The sequence below is a fragment of the Adiantum capillus-veneris genome, chromosome 4 (assembly GCF_014529385.1).
Source record: "Adiantum capillus-veneris isolate H3 chromosome 4, ASM1452938v2, whole genome shotgun sequence".
In the NCBI taxonomy this organism is placed as follows: Eukaryota; Viridiplantae; Streptophyta; class Polypodiopsida; order Polypodiales; family Pteridaceae; genus Adiantum; species Adiantum capillus-veneris.
The window spans coordinates 42,820,267-42,839,610 of NC_140934.1; positions in this window are offsets into that span (position 1 = coordinate 42,820,267).

Genomic DNA, 19,344 nt, shown 5'->3' on the forward strand with positions numbered 1-19,344 from the left:
GTCACTACTTTGACGCAGCTCATCGAGGTAGCAAACACTGGCAATGGTTTGCTCAAGGGAGAAGATTGTGAATTTAACACTGGCGTCAAGGCAGGATCAGGCAAGAAAAATTTAGCCAAGAAACACATTCCCATGAGGCTCCTAAAGGGACTCAGGAGTCAGCCAACGCAGGGAAAGACAAAGCTACGGCTGAATCAGAAAAAGGACCAGCAAAGAAATGGAAAAGACGTTTTCCTCGCAAGTCAGAAGAGCAAAAGAAGTCCTGAGGACAGAGAACAAATGCTTTATATGTGAGCAGCCTGGCCACATTGCTTACAACTGTCCTACAAAGAAAAGGCCAGCTGATTCTGAAGACAAGGAAGACAAGAAAGGAAAGAAGCCCATGGTTGGTCTAGTGCCAGATATGGTGGGCGACAAGCCAAATTCAGATGCAAGTGAGCTTTGCAGAGCATGGGGAAAGGTCAGGATCAAACAGTGCTTATCTTCTTTGATCCAGGTGCCAAAGCCAACTTCATTTCCCAGAATTGGCTTCAAAGTTGGAATCAGACCTGAAGAGATGGGGTATACAACAAGAGCAGGTTTGGCATGTCCTGGCCATACAGAGGCTGTGACACCCATCATTGGAAAGTTGCGTCTACATATCCAGTCCTATGTAGATGCTGAAGAATTTTACATCATGCACTGGACGGATGTGATGTGTTGTTAGGTATTCCTTGGTTGTTTCGTGTACAGGGAATCATGGATGCCTACAACAAAAAGATCACTGTACAGAGCAGGGGAAAGACTCACATTCTGGATGTAAAGCTTAAAGGGGAGTCTATTCTACTGTATCAGCTTCTGCTATTACTTCTGTAATGAAAAAGCATCTTTCTGCGTACTTGGTTTTTGCACGTGAAGTGTCAGACTGTGATGAATCAAATTTATCTGTGCTAGATAAAGAAAGGTCAATGTTTTTTACAACAGTATAGTGACTGTTTTTCCGATTCATTACCGTCTCAATTACGCCAGAGAGGACCCGAGGACCATGCGTAGATTTGGTTGCCAGGCAGTAGCCCACCAAATAAGCCTCCGTACAGGGTTAGTGCGGCTCAGCAGAAAGAGATAATGGGCCAAGTACAGGAGTTGTTAGAAAAGGGGCTGATTCAGCCCAGTTCATCTCCATTCTGTTCTCCAGTGTTGTTGGTGCAGAAAAAGGATGGCTCATGGCGTATGTGCATCGACTACCGTGCACTGAACAAGAATACCATCAAAGAATAGGTTCCCTATACCTAGAATTGATGATATTATGGACAAATTAGAAGGAGCAGCTATGTTTAGCAGGATAGATCTAAAGAGTGGGTACACATCAGATCCGCATTAGATCAGAGGATGTGCACAAGACTGCTTTTAGAACAACGTTTGGCCTTTACGAATTTTTAGTGATTGCCCTTTGGTCTCACAAATGCTCCTGCTACGTTCAATAGGATGATGGACAGAATTTTCCGTCCACACCAGCAGTTTGTTGGTACATTCTTTGATGACATGATAGTCTACTCAAAGAATGAAGAGGAGCATAGGCATCACTTGGCCATTGTGTTCAAAGAGCTACGCAGTCATAGGTTGCTCATCAATGCAAAGAAAAGTGAGTTTTTTCTGGAAGAGATTCACTTTCTGGGACACATTGTCTCAAAGGATGGTGCCAGAATGGATCCTGCAAAAGTTGAAGCGATCAAGTCATGGCCAAATTTGAAGACGGTGCATGATGTCCGAAGCTTTTTGGGACTATGCTCTATTACAGAAGGTTTTATCCGAAATTTTCGCTGAGATTGCTTCACCTTTACATGCTCTTCAAAGAAGGCAGTCACCTTTAGATGGACACAAAAAGAGTTTGAGCTTTTAATCTCTTAAAGGAAAAGATGACTTCAGATCCAGTCATTGTGTTGCCAGATCTTAGGAAGTCATTTGTGGTCCAGTGAGACGCCTGCGGTAGTAGCATTGGTGCAGTGCTAATGCAAGATGGCAGGGTAGTAGCCTATGAGAGCAGAATTTTGCAAGGGCCAGAGATGACCATGCAGGTCTATGAGAAAGAGTTACTGGCTGTGATTCATTGCGCTCTTAAGTTGGAAACACTACCTGCTAGGTGCAGATTTCGTTGTCCAAACGGACATCAGACCTTGCGGTACTTCTTGACACAGACAAAGTTATCTGAGAAGCATATGCGATGGGCAAATATCTTGTCCATGTTCCATTTTCAGATTGTGCATGTGGAAGGCAAGAAGAACGTTGTGGCTGATGCCTTGTCAAGGAAGCCACAAATTTCAGCTGTGTCAATTCCTTATCACATGAACTTGATGATATGAGAGAACAGTATGCAAATGATGAAGATTTTGCAAGGGTCTTCGAGCAACTAATGGATGGACAACGTCATGAACACTATCTTCTTAAAGACGGGTTCATGATGATGCATGGCAGATTGTGTGTCACAAAGCCATTGCGACGCAGAGTTATGGAAGAGAGTCATGTCCCACCGTATGCAGGGCATCGTGGTATCGATGCTACAGTTAAAAAAGCGGTTTGAGACATTCTTCTATTGGCCTACATTGAGAAGGGATGTGGATGCCTTTGTGCGAGAATGCCTAATATGCCAAAAGGTCAATTTGACAGGCAAAAGGCACCAGGGTTATTGCAACCACTACCTATTCCAGATAAACCATGGGAAAGTATTGCTATGGATTTTATCTTTGATCTTCCGAGAACGTAGACAGGAAACGATGGTATTTGGACCATTATTTGCAGATTCAGCAAACAGGCTCATTTTATTCCTGTCAGGAAGAAGATAAAGCCAGATCAGATGGCACGCTTGTTTATGGAGCAATATTTTCAAGTATCATGGCATGCCACAGTCGATTGTTAGCGACCGTGATCCACGCATGACAAGTTTGTTCTGGAGAGGCTTGTTTGAGAATATGGGCACCCACGCTCAAATTCTCTTCGTCATTTCATCCTCAAACAGATGGGCAGTCAGAAGAGGCAAATTCTACTGTCCTAGATCTGCTGAAGTGCTATGTGTCAGAGCATAAAGGAAAGTGGGAGCAGTATTTGCCATTGGTGGAGTATGCATAGAATAATACAGTGCATTCATCAACTGGCAAGGCACCCTTTGAGATAGTTGAAGGTGGCAAGAAAGTTCCTCCCATACTGCATACAAAGGACAAGATATTTGAAGCAGATAAGTATGTTCAGGACATGGATGAAATGTACAAGAAGGTCAAAGTGGCCTTAGAAAGGACTCAGGCAAAGCAAAAGAAAGCAGCTGATCGTCACCGTCGTGAAGTGGTATATTCACTTGGTGATTGGGTGCTTTTACGCTTTGAAAAGGCAAGGTTAAAGAAGATGAAGGGCAAGGAAAGACTGTTTCCAAAGCTCAGCATGCGTTACTATGGGCCTTTTCAAGTGTGCGACATAATCAGTGATGCTATATATAGGCTGAAATTGCCTGACAGTTGGAAGATTCACAATGCGTTTCATGTGAGTCTTCTCAGACCCTATGTGGGTGATGTGCCAGAAGATATGCCAGTTGAAGATCAGCCGGAAGTCGAGGAACTTGACGAGATCTTGGTCCCTGAACAGATTTTGGCACACAAAGAAAGGAAAGTGAAAGGCAAGGTTCCTAGGCGTTACTTGGTAAAGTTCAGAAACTATCCACCAATGGATGCGAAGTGGATGGAAGAAGGTGAACTTGCAGAGTCACCAACTGTGTTATCACTTTACCTTGAAGCCTTCGATTTGCAACCTACCTTGACCCCTTGAGTTTCAAAGCTACATGGATTGTCAGTGTGACAATGGCTTCTGAAACAAATGATGTACATGGTATTTAAAATGAGCTCAAATCAAATACCTGTTACATGAATGTTAGAGCTGTACAGATTGTCAGTTTGGCAATTGCTCTTATGGAATATCCAAAAGTTTGGTTAGTGTTATAGAAGTGAGTATTTCTTGTCAGTTTGTCAAGGATACAATGATTGCTTCTATTGAAGAGTACATGTGTAACTGCATTCTTAAACTGTCGGTTTGGGTATGCTCGAAAGTGTTACGGGATCCAACGTGTACTATAAGACAGTGGCAAAATGTGCAGTTACCATTTTGTCATTGGAAAGTTAGTGACTCAAAGCAATGGCAGAGTGTGAAGCTACCACTATGTCATTGGGACAGGGTTCACACGCAGGCAATACATGAGTCAACGAGGTGTTGAATACACTAGGGTTGACAATGAGCATGTATGTGTCGTATATGTGTCGACAGGTGTTGAATACATCAGTGTTGACAGTAAGCATTTATGACATAGATGCAAACGAGGACGTTTGAGATTTCAAGAGGGGGGTATGTCACCAGCGTGTGACTACTATCTATCCTTTTTGTTGATTTCTTTCTTATTATCTATTTACTTTCACTTTTTGGAAACACCCCTCGGGAAATCTAACTGCCCTGCATTGCATAGCTAGTGTGGAATTGTCCAGAGGGAGTCCAGGCCTGAGGGCAAGAGAGCACTAAGGTTGGACAAGGACTATGGTTAGCCAAGTGGGGTCATTGACTAGCCAAAGTGGAATCCTTTGCTACAGAGGCTACATTTCAGTTCTGGATGTGGCCGCAGTGTACAAAGAGGGTCGGATGACCTAGAAAGATACAATGGCAGCATCTCCTAAAATTTAGGGAATTGCTATTTTGGGACCTGAAAATGTGTTGACGTCATTACCTCCGGAATGACAAGGGGAACATTTTCTTACTCTGCCGTGAAGTCAATTGGGCAACCGGTTGGGATATTTTTAGGCGGCAACCCCGAAACGGGAAAATGCTTGTAAATGTGCCAAGTGGCACATTCTGGTGCACTTGCCTCATGCAACAAGAAGTGGCGCTGAATTTGAAGAGGGGAGAGCCTCATTTTCAGTTTTTGTCACAGGTTAAGAGCTATGGAGTGCTTGCTTTCCCTCTTATGCACAGTGCGGTGCCAGGAGTGATGCCCTGCACGCTACGCACTGCCCTCTCTCTCCCCTTTGGCAGTATGTTATGCCCCTCTAGTGGGCTTTTCATTTGACCAATGTATAGTTGTGTGGGTTCATGCGCGATTGCCGAGGCAAGAGCCTCTTGCACAGGTTATTGGATTAGCTAGCGGCTAATCCCCGCAGGTACAGGTGAATTCGGAGAGGTTTCACGCCAGAAATCTCGTCCGATTCAAAGGGCAAGTAGCCCTACAGGTGCGGGAGCTCGAGGGCTTGCTACGGATGCGACCGGCACGCGAAACGGAGCCCGAAACAGTGAATACAGCTGCTGTGTATTTTTGCAGGTTGAGGGTTTTGGCCCTAAACGGACCCTAATACCCCCAGGAGGTTCGGGGACGCCAAAGGGACCGTTGTACAGGTGATCTGGCGCATTTTCAGGGCTGAAAACAGAGAATTCAGCGTGCTGCAGATTCTCGCCAGGTTTTGCAAAGTGCCCGTATGCGTCGGGAAAGTCAGTCAATGCGTGGGAATACTGACTGTGAAGGGTTCTAGTACAGTTATGCTGCCGAAATTTGGCTGGAACAGTGGAAATTCAGCCGAGTTTGTGCGGGGCAGCTTGTAGGAACCACAACGTTTATTCCCTCTTTTGAACAATAAAGAAATACCGAAAGGGGCGCCTAAGTTAGGGGCCAATCTGGTGTCTGTCTACTCATACAGGTGCAATCTAGCAGCCTGTATCCCTCTCCCCTTTGTTGTGTCTTGAAAGTACAGGTATAATAGATGACTAATAATGGGTGAAAGCTAAATCAAGGTTTAAAGTAAAGTCTACCGCCCTTTTTGGATTGAACAGGCCGGTTTCACTATCTCTGTGTCTGCGCAGCTCGAGCAAGAACAAACCCAGACATCTCTGATCTTCGTATCCCATGACACTTGAGAGTGGTCCAAAACCCTCTCTGAACAAGCAATGGAAGCGGCCTCGTATCTCGTAGTACACGGGGCAGCAGCATGTATAGTGTAGCTCTGTCTCAGGTTCCATGTTACACAAGGGGCATGTCCTGTCCTCTGTTGGTACTCCGTTGTATCTCCCAGTCTCAATCCGCAACTGGTGAGAAGATGTGCGTAACTGGCCGATAGCACATCGTATCCCATGAGACAAGTGGGTATCCATGTATCTGGGTCTCGCCACAAAACCATCTTCCGTAAGCTGGAGGAGGTGGTCTATATAGAAAGCCATCTTCGTGCCCAATTCCTGTGCTGGTTGTATCCATGTCCTCCTGGTGTCTAGCTGGGTCAGGTCTTGGCGGATGAGCTTGGTGATCTGTGACTGTGTAAGAGTGAGAGATGGTGCATCCAATGAGTAATGGAATGGTGGCAACCTGTCTATGCTGAACCCATGTGCCTGAAACCATGATGTCATCTCCCCATACCAGCATGTTGTATCTCCTTGTATGGCTAACTGTCGAGAGGATTCGAGTGCTATGCGAGCATATCTGTCTCTAGGAAGTGCCCATGTGCGGTTTATGAAGGAGATTGATCTGGTGAGCGCCTCCACCACAAGAGGGGGGGCCCGCTAGCTCTGCTCGGATAATGGCCCGTGGTACTGATGCCTTGGCTCTAATGAGCCTCGAGATCATAGAGACGAGAGGTTTCTCCATGTTCCCCCATCCGTCTGAGCGACCTGGTCTCTCGTGGTGATCCAGTGAAGGTCCCCATATCTCGGTTCCATAGAGCAATGCTGAAGCCACCAAGGTGTCAAAGAGCCTGAGCTTCGTCCGGGGCTCCTGAAACTGAACCTGCGAACACATCCTCTCCAGTCTCCCCAAAGCTGCGTGGGCTCTAGTAAGTCTGGTCTCTGCTGCTCTTCTGAGTGAGAATGCAGGTCCGCTAAAAACCACTCCATGGTAAGTGTAAGCGTCTGTGTACTCCACAGTTTCCTGGCCGTATGTGAATGTAGGTGCTGACCTCCTGATCCACTGTGGGGTGGTATTAAACACCATAACCTTGGTTTTACCCAGGTTGACAGACAAACCACATTCGTGGGCAAACGTATGCAAAGCATCCAATTGACGTTGCATTCTCTCTGGGGATTCGGAGATCAACACTATGTCATCAGCATATAACAGAAGTGGAATCCATGTCCCTGCCAACTGAGCACCTTTATCCTCATCGCTGTCATTGTAGTCATAAACCTTATCCACATACATACCGAAAAGAGTAGGAGAGAGCGGGCAGCCCTGCTTCACCCCAGTAGTGGAGTGAACCGGTGTAGAAAGTCCCTCCGGGGTGAGTACATGCCCTACTACTGATCTGTACAATGCCATGATCCCCCAAATGAGTTCTGTGTGCACTCCCATTTCCTGTAGTCTGCGCATCAGTCTAGCTGTGGGTACTGTGTCGGAAGCTTTGCGGAAGTCCACAAAGCTACAATAGATCCGTCTCCCATGAGATCTGCCTTCTTCGATGATGGCCCTGAGTGTTAGGATATGGTCAAGAGTAGAGAAGCCTCTCCTGAATCCTGCCTGCCCAGTTGCACGTATTCCTTCCCTCTCTGCCCATCTACTCAGCTGTTGCTCCAGAATGGATGCATACAACCGTGCCAGTGTGTGCCCAATCATAATAGTGCGATAATTCCCAGGCTCCATGGGGTCTCCTGATTTGAAGATAGGTACGATCGTAGATAGGCTCCAAGTGTCTGAGAGAGAGAGAGAGAGAGAGAGAGAGAGAGAGAGAGAGAGAGACACAGTTGGCAGAGAGCCAGACTTTCGAGTATGGTTGGTGGGGTTTCTCTAGTGTTACTCATGTATCTCCCTCCATTGCTAGATCGGGAGATTGTTTCTTCTTAGTGCTACAGGATTTTAGATTGGTTCATACGATGTGCACCTGTTCCTTTGGTTCTGGTTCTTGGCAGCGCGTTTGGGTGGTTGGCGCCAAAGGAAAAGTGCACAAAGTTGATCCAGAGATATAGATTACAGACATTAGCTTATGGACTCTATGGATTTGGGAGGGGAAGCCTCTGGCTCAGTTAGATTGGGACCCAGGAGAATGGTTATGGCCAGCTGTATGTCACTCGGATCCAGAGGTATCATTCTTCGAGTACTCGGTCCGTTTTGGCAGAGCCATTTTTATTCCTCAGGAGCACATCAGGCCTACTCGTCTGGCTGCATGCGAGTCTTTCTCATGCTTTTCTACAGCGCTTCTGGAGATTCATATGGTCCGATCGCATTAGATTATATCCTTTATGTGGATGCTTGCGCACGGGGAATTAGCGGTCGGCACTCAATCAGCTAGGATGGGACATGACCCTACTTGCATGCGTTGCATAGATCAGGTTGCGGAGTCCTCCCGTCATTGTCTTTGGATGTGTATTGATGCTAAGGCGATTTGGCGTGCTGTTTGCGCGTTGCTTTCTCGGATTGGAGTTTGTCAGGGATTTGTGACTTGGGGGGCAGTTGCGTGGCTTTTGCAGTTTCAGGGTCCACATCTCTTCTTCGAGGGTCAGGACGCTGACCTAGTTTTTAGGCTAGGCACACGCATTTACCATCGGGGCAGCCTGGACATGATTCCTACAGTAGTCAGGGATTCTCCAGATCAGCCTAGGGAACCCATCTTCTCTACGGTTGTATGCATCACTCTCTAGTGTATTTGGAAGGCAAGATGCCTTCATGTTCTCAACGATCAGCATTCGACAGTGGCAGACTCTCTGCGCCTTATCTGGTCTGAGCTAGTCCACACCTTGAGGAGTCAGTGGGATGCTTCATAGGGTGACTCTAGGGTAGCAGAGCAGAGACAGTTTGATTTCTTGCATACATGGGGTAGGTTAGCCCTACTTTTCCACATCTCTAGTGGTACCATGATATGGACTATGCTGTTCCACAGTGGTTCCTTCTTCACTCATCTCATGAGTCTCCTTGAGGCTCCCCGGTTTTTTGTAGCTTTGCTTTGATGAGTATTGCCATAGTACTAGGCTTTCTGCAGCCTATGGACCCACAGTACGCTCTAATATGGCCTGGTTACTCCAAGAGAGAGAGAGAGAGAGAGAGAGAGAGAGAGAGAGAGAGAGAGAGAGAGAGAGAGAGAGAGAGAGAGAGAGAGAGCCACCAGTCTCATTCTTTGAGTACTCTGTTCCGATTGGCAGGGCCATTTTTCTTAGACAGGATCACAGGCAGCCTAGTAGATTGCGTGCATGGCTTCATGCTGGCCTTTCTCATGCATTCACAGGCAGATTTTGGAGCCATATTTGGTCGGCTAGGATCAGTCGCAGGATTACATACTTCATGTGGATGGCTGCTCATGCGGGGTTGCCGGTTGGGACTTGGTCAGCACAGATAGGGCATGATTCTACTTGTGTCCGATGTACTTCTCACTCACCAGAGTCACAGAGACACTGCCTTTGGACATGTGCTCAGGTGCAGCCGATATGGAGTTCCATTTGCCTACTACTCTCTTATGTAGGCGTTTGTCAGGGCTATGTTACGTGGGGTGCTGTATCTTGGCTTCTGCAGTTCATTGGCCCACATATTTTCTTTGAGGGGGAGGCCTCAGACCCCGTTTATCTTCTTGCCTTAGGGACCTACTATGCAGGATCACTCTCTATGATTCCAGCCTCAGCTCGTGATGCTGCAGACTAGGACAGGGAGCCTATTTTTGCCACCGTTGCTTCTATTACACTGTGGTATATTTGGAAGGCTCGTTGCTTGCATGTTCTTAGTTATGAGCTGTCATCCGCAACTGACACACTGCGCATCATTTGGTCAGAGCTGCTGCACTCTCTACGCAGTCAGTGGGATGCTTCACAGGGAGATTCTAGAGCAGCAGAGCAGCGGAGATTTGATTTCATTCGTACATGGGGGCGGTCTACTCAGTTCTTTCACCTTTCTAGTGGCTTTATGGTATGGCACTATGCTGTGCCAGAGTGGTTGATTATACATGCATCACATCAACCACCTTGATCATCTGATTTTGTACACCTTTTTTGTTTTGTACTGACCTTAGTGCCAGGCCATTTGGCAGCCTAAGGAATGCAGTACGTCGTAATATAGCCCTGGTTACTCCCAAAAAAAAGAAAAAAAAAAAAAAGAGAGAGAGAGAGAGAGAGAGAGAGAGAGAGAGAGAGAGAGAGAGAGAGAGAGAGAGAGAGAGAGAGAGAGAGAGAGAGAGAGAGAGAGAGAAATGAAATGAAATGATATATTAACGTCTACAAGAGGCCAAAATGATCTATGAGACCAACTGATTACAATGATGAGTCTAGTACCAAGTCAGGGTACAAACAAGAAAACTACAAACAAAGAACTGATAGGAGTGCTACCGACTCCTATGGGTGGCTGGTAGGCTGAGCAATGGTATCATGCCATAAAGGTACAAAGTGGGGATAAGTGTCACCATGATACAATATAGCAGTAGCATGAAGCCTATCCCGATCGACATTCTGGGTGTCGTGCTAGAATCCTGTGGATCCTCTGCCGCAATCTCCGCCGGTGCTGCGTGGCTCCCCTCCTCAGTCGCGGTCGTCTCGATCTCCCTAACTCTATAGCTCGATCAATGAGAGTACCGCTGATGTGTGTATGGGTGGGGACCGAGCTCTCTGGTGGTGGTGTCCCCTCTGACTCTGTGGTACTCAGACTGAAGAAATCTGAGATGCGTCTCTGGGACTGTCTCTGTCTTTGCCCATTCAATAGAGCGTCTCTATGTCTCTGAATCTCAAGTAGGAATAATCCGAGACATCTTTGATCCTGATATCTCATGACTCTGTCTAACGAGTCAAAACCATCTCTGAATAGACAATGAAAGCGTCCCCGTATCTCATAGTAGACTGTGCAGCGACATATGTAGTGAAACTCTGTCTCTGGCTCTGCATGGCATAACTGACATATCCTACTGTCTGCTGGTATGCCTCTGAATCTACTTGTCTCAATCCCAAGCTGGTGTGAAGATGTGCGAATCTGGCCAATAGCACATCGTAACCTATGAGATAGATGTGTGTCCATGTAACTGGGCCGTGTGACAAATCCGTCTGTCGTGAGTTGAAGAAGATGTTCTCTATAGAAAACCCTCTTCGTACCCAACTCCCGTGATGGTTCTATCCATGTCCTCTTGCTATCAAGCTGGATAAGATCCTGCCGAATGAGTCTAGTAGTCTCCATCCGTGTAAGAGCCAAGGATGGTGCATCAAGAGAATACTGGAAAGGGGGCAGCCTGTCCATGCTGAAACCATGCCTCTGAAACCATGAGTTCATCTGTGCATACCAACATGATGTATCTCCCTGTAATGCCAGCTGTCTGGATGACTCGAGAGCAAGCCTGGCATACCTGTCCCTGGTGGTGTCCCATAAGCTGTGTACAAATGATATTGATCTGGTGAGTGCCTCAACCTCCATAGGTGGGGCAGCCAGCTCCGCTCGTATGATGTCATGTGGGATTGAGGCCTTGGCTCTAATCAGCCTAGAAATCATAGATATCAGGGGTCTCTCCATATTAGTCCATCCAGCACTGTCAATAGACGGTCCCCAAACCTGAACCGCGTAGTGCATAACTGAAGCGACCAAAGTATCGAAAAGCCAGAGCTTTGTTCGAGGTTCCTGGAACTGAACTTGCGAGCAAATCCTCTCTAAACCACCTAGGGCTGCATAGGCACGAGTCAATCTAGTGTCTGCTGCCACTTTCAGTGTGAACCTCGGTCCACTAAAGACCACCCCAAGATATGTGTATGCATCAGTGTACTCCATACTGTCCTGTCCATATGTGAAAGTAGGTGCTGATCTCCTTACCCACTGTGGCGTGGTATTAAATACCATGACCTTGGTTTTACCAAGGTTGACAGACAATCCACTATCCTCTGCAAAACTATGCAATGCGTCCAAATGTCTCTGCATACCCTCTGGCGATTCTGATATCAACACGATATCGTCAGCATACAATAAAAGAGGGATCCATGTCCCTGCAAGCTTAGCACCTCTATCACCTCCTCTGTCAATATAATCAGAGACCCCATCAACATACATACCAAATAAAGTAGAGGACAGTGGGCATCCCTGTTTCACTCCGATGGTGGAATGAACTATGTCGGATATCCCCTCTGATGTGCGTACATGACCCATCACTGAACTGTACAATGCCATGATCCCCCACATCAGCTCTGTGGGTACCCCCAATTCCATAAGCCGGTGCATCAATCTGGCCCTCGGCACTGTGTCAAAGGCTTTGCGAAAATCCACAAAGCTGCAGTATATCCGTCTACCATGTGCTCGACCCTCCTCAATGATAGCTCTGAGTGTCAAGACATGATCTAGTGTGGAGAAACCCCTTCTGAAACCAGCCTGCCCAGGTGCTCGTATGCCCATAATCTCTGCCCAACTGCTCAGCCTATGCTCGAGGATGGATGCATATAACCGTGCCAATGTGTGTCCTACCATGATAGTACGGTAATTCCCCGGCACTGTGGGGTCACCTGTCTTGAAGATAGGTACAATAGTAGATAATCTCCAAGACTCAGGGAGACCCTCACACATGACACGGTTGAATAGCCGTGCAAGCATCTCTGCCAACAAATCCCCAGCATGTATAATGTGCTCTGCTACCAAACCCTCATGATCCTGTGCCCGTCTGGTCTTCATCCTGTCAATGGCCTCCTTTACCATCTCAGTGGTAAAGAAGGTGCTCGTAGCCGGACATGGCTGTGGTGGGTCTGGTAATGGTGGTTGTCCAGGTACAGTGTATAAAGATGTTGCATACTGTCCCCATATCTCTATAGAAGTAATCACTGGTGGGGGAGACTTCTCATGGAATAGACGCCAAGCCTCTCCTGAATCTCTACTAAGGAAGAGCTGATATAAATCTTGCTCCATCTGGACCAAGAAAGCTCGCTTCTTCCGCCGCACTAGTCGTCGTGTAGCAATGCGAGACTATCTATAGGTGATCACTCCCAATGTAAGGTCCCGCTGTATCTGAGCTCTCCTCTGTCGACACTCCTCATCATACCAGTTGTTCTGAGGCATGTGCCCAGAACGACGTCTCTGCTCAGGCTGAGTGTGTGGATATGCCTTTGTCGCTGCCCCATGTAATGTCACTGTCAGCATAGATGTGATCTCCTCCACTGTGTATACTGGCTCTGATGTGCATAAAAGCCTACGTATCTCCTCTACATAGACTGAGTCAGTCTCTGGTGTAAAAGTATAGCGTATATGTCCACCACCCCGTGAGGCCTGAGATGTATTGTACTCAAAGGAGACTGATAATGTTAAAAGCGCATGATCTACTGCTATCCCAACTGGCCTGGGCCCCACTGTGAAATCCTGAATGTGAGAGATAAAGCTCGGATGTGTCAGAACATAGTCTACAGTGCTGGACCCATGTCTATGTGGAAAACAAGTAAAACCTGTAGACAATGGGAAAGTCGTTAAGCCATTCAGTATGGCTAAACTGTGAGTAGTCGTCATCTCTCTCAGGTATCTCCCATACTCTGTATGCTCTCTGTCGTGTGAGCATCTCTCAAGTCCCAATTCCTCTGGCTCTAGCTCTCTAAGCATCTCCTCTGATGTGTCATAGAAGACTGTCTGTGAGCTGCCTGTACGGGCATTGAAATCCCCCAGGAGTATGATGTCTCCATCTCTGGAGAACTCCCAGATATCATCATCAAGTACAGAGTAAGGAGACTGTCCTCTGGGTGAAGCATATACTGAAGTGCTGGGAGGAAAATAGCATATGGCGATGTACAAGAAACGTCCAATCTCTGCCCTCAGCCTCACCCACAAGTATCTGGCCTGATCATCTCTCCGAACTATGTGCAATAGTGGTTGGAGCTCCTCTCTGAAAAGAACTGCTACACCACCTGATCCTCTAGTCCCATGTGCAGTTCTGGTGCATGTCCTACAAGCTGTCTCCCATCTGTATCCTGATATGTGCGGCATCAACTGTCCTGGAGCCTGATGAGTCTCTGAGTAGAAAACAATGTCTCTGTCTCTGAAGCTATCCTCAAAGGCCCCCACATCAAGTCTATACGAACCATTACAGTTCCAAACTGCCATCCTGAGAGTGGTCCCATAGGTCTCGCACCGTCATGTAGAGCGGTGCTCTGTAATCACTACTCGTCCATTTCTGTAGAAAGCTAACTTCCCCTTCTCCCTTGCTGCTATAATCTCTGGCATGACCTCTCTCATATGTGCAAGCTGTGAGAGCGTAAGATCATCTCCTAAAAAGATACCTGTTTTCTTGAGGGTTGGCCTCTTCTTTAAAAAGTCTTTCTTTTCTTCCATGGAGGGAAAGCGCAAAATGAGAGCCCGTCCTTTTGAACTCTCCCCATTACCTTCACTCTTCTTGCCCACTCTCCAAGCTTGTGTGTGCGAGGGCTTCTCCACCCCCATCATGGACATGAGGCTCTTCACCTCTTGGTCCACCTTATCTGAATCTTTTAGGCCGGTCACTCTCACGTGTAGAGCGCGTACCCTTCTTCGTTGTTCCTCTTCTAGTGTTTTGTTGATGATGTCGGGTGTAGTTGGAATTTCCTTGCCCTTTCCCTTCTTGACAACTTCAATCCATTTTTCAGCCTCGTCCATTTTCTTTTGTGTTTTGGAGAGAACCTCTACCCATGAGGTCTTCATTTCTCCTTCCTCCTTTATTTCTTTGACTTGTGCTCGTATACTATTCAGCTCGTCAATCATTGATGGCTGAATTTCCCCATCTTCAAGGCGTCTTCCCTCTTTGGTTACGTCGAGTTCCTCCCGAAGGGCTGAGATGCTACTTTTTAAAGCTTGAATTTCATCCCGAAACTCCTTGCGTTCTAGTTCCCTCGCCTGTTCCTCCCTCTTTTTCCATTCGAGAATTAAATTCTTCTCTTTCTTCCACTCATCCATGTGGGCTTTGCATTCTTTCAACTCCTTTTCAATGGCTGTCATCCTCTTGCTTGTGACCATGTAGTGTGCCACCATTTGTCTTGCCTTATTTGTTTCACTTTCTGAGAGAGAGAGAGAGAGAGAGAGGCAGGCCCGCAAGGGCCTAGCGTACGCGTAGGCATACGTGGAACCTACAACCACTATTGCTCTTGCCTAGCCCTCTTCTTTTTTGTTTGATTTTGTTTTGGTTGTTTTATGTCTATTTTCTGTTTTTGATGCCTGCTCTTGTTGTTTTGTTTGTTTGTTGTTTTTGTTACCTGTTCTTGTTGCATGTGGGGAGGTGTGTGTGTGTGAATGCTTGTGTGTTTTGGTGCATGTTTTTGTCGTTTTTCCACTGTTTTAGGGTTTGAGCATAGCATTAGGGTTGAGGTTTCCCTTGGGGTGGTGGGCCTCCATGTCAGATTTGGCCGTTCGTTCCTCCACAGCCCGGATGTGTTCCTTGGGGTGGACTGAAACCGGCCCGTAGGGCGGTAGGCGTTGGCTTTCACCCGAAATTCTTTACTTTATACACACACACAGAGCACTTTGCAAAGAAAACCTGTGACGGGAGTTAACACTTGAATACACACACGGCTCGGAAGCTAGAATGCTCCGAGCAGACGCCGACAACCTGTAGGCCCCAAAATTGGCGCCCCTTTCGGTATTTCTTTATTCTTTAGGAGGGTAAATTACAAGGTAAGGTCCTCGGAATCCTTCACGTGTATCCACCTAGATACCCTTTGATTTGGCCAAATTTCGGCAGCATAACAACCCCAAAACTTGCGCGAAACCAATTCCTCTGCTGGAACTCGCTTGCACTGGCGTATACCCTCTGATTCCTGTCCAAAAACAGTAAATTCAGCACGCTGTATTTACTGGTTTTTGCCCTGTTTTCAGTCCCAAACAGTCCCCTAACTGTCCTTTGCCAATGGGGCACGATTCCCAATGATCCTGGCGTCCGTACGGCTGAAAAACAGTGAAATTACAGCGCATACACAGCGCTGATTTTGCACCTGTACGGTGAGGTTACGACCCTCACCAATGCCTGCTTTGGAGCAGCAGTTAGCTACCCCTGTTCCTGCTCAAGGAGGCTCTTGCCTCAGCACAAAAGCATGAACCCACACAACTGTACATCAGTCAAATGAGTAGCCCTCTTGTGGGGCATCACATAACTGCACGTAGGGGAGAGAGAGAGCAGTGTGTAGTGTGCAGGGCATCACTCCTAGCACCACACTGTACATGAGAGGGAAAGGAAGCACTCCATAGCTCTTAACCTGTGACAGGTTGCAAATGAAGCCTCTCCCTTCTCTAAATTCAGCGCCAATTCTTCTGCAAGAGGAAAGTGCATGAAAAGTTGACACTTGGCGCATTTACAAGCATTTGCCCGTTTCGGGCTTGCGCTTAAAAATATCCTGACTGGTTGCCCAGTTGACTTCGCGGCAGAGTTGTAAAATGTTCCCCTAGTCATACCGGAGGTAATGACGCGAACACATTTCACGGCCCAAAATAGCAGTTCCCTAAATTTTAGGAGATGCTTCCGTTGGGCTCCCACTGGTCTTCTGACCATCTATCCTCATTGGGACCGCATCCAAAATTGCAATGTGGCCCAACTGTCGGATACTTTTTGTTGGTAGTCCCACCTTGACTTTACGCCTTAATTGAGTTCACTTCCTAGTATCCACCAACTTGCTAAGTGCGACGGGGGGACCTATATGATCTTGCTCTGAGCCTAGACATCCTCTTACCATACGAATTCTAGTGCCGACCACTTCCTGTCTGCGGGTGAATCTACCGTTCACATTGGCCATACAATGTCCGACCGTTTGCTACTTCAAAAAGAGGGTCTTAAACAAATAAAATAAACCCCATTGGAAAGAAACCAACAACCAAGGTTAGCAGTTGCCACATCTCTGTGACATGGTTAATAACTGCCACGTCCTCGTGACATACCCCCCTCTTGAAATCGCAAACGTCCTCGATTGCATACCATAAATACACGCCACTGATGATCTTGTGCTATTAACACTCTTTTATCATCGCATGTATCCGCAAGAAAGGTCGTAACATACATAGATACAAATGACTTAATGAGGCCTTCATACTTTTGCCATTTCCATCTATGGCACTGAATTCATATGTACATTTGATGTACTAGCTCTATCATTACCCCTCCTTTGCACACGTTGGGTTGGGGCATAAGTAGGCTGTAACCCAAAGGCTTCAAGGTAAAGTTGCAATACATTTGGTGACTCTGACAGTTCATGCTCTTCCATCCACTTTGCATCCATAGGCGGATAGTTCTTGAACTTCACCAAATAACGTCTTGCAACTTGTCCTTTAACTTTTCTGTCCTTATGTGCCAAAACTTGCTCAGGTACCAGGATCTCATCAAGTTCCTCAACTTCTGGCTGATCCTCAACTGGCATATCTTCTGGCACATCACCCACGAAGGGTCTTAGAAGACTCACGTGAAACGCATTATGAATCTTCCACGCATCAGGCAATTTCAGCCTGTAAGCCACATCGCTGATCTTGTCAAGCACTTGAAAAGGCCCATAGTATCGCATGCTGAGCTTAGGAAACAGCCGTTCCTTGCCCTTCATCTTCTTTAACCTTGCCTTTTCGAACCTTAAGAGACCCAAACACTAGGTGATAGTAACAATTCACGACGGTGACGATCAGCAGCCTTTTTCTATTTATCGTCACCAGTCTTTTTCTGTTTTGCCTGAGTCTTCTCCAAGGCAACTTTAATCTTCTTATACATCTCATCCATGTTCTCAACATATCGATCTGCCTCAAAGATCTTGTCCTTTGTGTGCAAAATGGGAGGAACCTTTTTGCCGCCTTCAACAATCTCAAAAGGTGCTTTGCCAGTAGACGAATGCACCGTATTATTGTACGCATACTCAAGCATAGGCAAATACTGTTCCCACTTGCCCTTATTATCTGACACATAGCATTTCAGCAGATCTAAGACAATAGAATTGGCCTCTTCTGACTGTCCATCAGTTTGTGGATGAAACGAAGACGAGAACTTGAGCGTAGTACCCACGTTCTCAAACAATCCTCTCCAGAACAAACTGGTCATGCGAGGATCACGATCACTGATAATCGATTGTGGCATACCATGGTACTTGAACACATTGTACATGAACAAGCGTGCCATCTGATCAGATTTTATCTTCTTCCTGACAGGGATAAAATGGGCCTGCTTGCTGAACCTGCAGATAATGGTCCATATACCATCATTCCCTGTTGGCGTTCTTGGAAGATCAAAGATAAAGTCCATAGCAATGCTTTCCCATGGCTTATCCGGAATCGGCAGTGGTTGTAACAACCCTGGTGCCTTTTGCCTGTCAAACTTGACCTTTTGGCAAACTATGCAGGCTCGCACAAAGGCATCCACATCTCTCCTCAAGGTAGGCCAATAGAAGAACGTCTCTACCGCTTTAACTGTTGCATCAATGCCACGATGCCCTGCATACGGTGGGACATGACTCTCTTCCATGACCTATTGTCGCAATGGCCTAGTGACACAAAGTCTGCCATGCATCATCATAAAACCATCTCTGAGGAGGTAGTGCTCATGATGTTGCCCCTCTTGTAACTGTTCAAAGATCCTTGCAAAATCTTCATCAACAGTATACTGTTGCTTCATGTCATCTAACTCATGATGATAAGGAATTGACACAGCTGAAATTTGTGGCTTTCTTGATAACGCATCAGCCACAACATTCTTCTTGCCTTCCACATGCATAATCTGGAAGTGGAACATGGAAAGAATGTTCGCCCATCGCATATGCTTTTCGGATAACTTTGACTGTGTCAAGAAGTATCGCAAGGTCTGATGATCTGTTTGGACAACAAAATCAGCACCTAAGAGGTAGTGCTTCCAGCTAGAAAGCGCATGAATCACGGCCAAGAGCTCTTTCTCATAGACTTGCATAGTCCTCTCTAGCCCTTGCAAAATTCGGCTTTCATAGGCTACTACCCGTCCATCTTGCATTAGCATTGCTCCGATGCTACTGCCACACGCGTCACACTGGACCACAAATGACTTCCTGAGATCTGGCAAAACAATAACTGGATCTGAAGTCAACTTTTCCTTTAAGAGACTAAAAGCTGAAATCTCTTTTTGGGTCCATCTGAAAGTGACCTCTTTCTTTTGCAATGCGTGAAGAGGCGATGCTATCTCTGCAAAATTTCTGATAAACCTTCTATAGTAGGAACACAATCCCAAGAAGCTTCTGACATCGTGCACAGTCTTCAAGTCTGGCCATGTCTTGATAGCTTCGACCTTTGTGGGATCCATTCTAACACCATCCTTTGAGACTATGTGGCCCATAAAGTGGATCTCTTCGAGGGAGAATTCACTTTTCTTAGGATTGACAAGTAACCTGTGACTGCGCAGCTCTTCGAACACAATGGTCAAGTGACGCCTATGCTCCTCTTCATTCTTCGAATACACAATCATGTCATCGAAGAATGTTCCAACAAACTGTTGA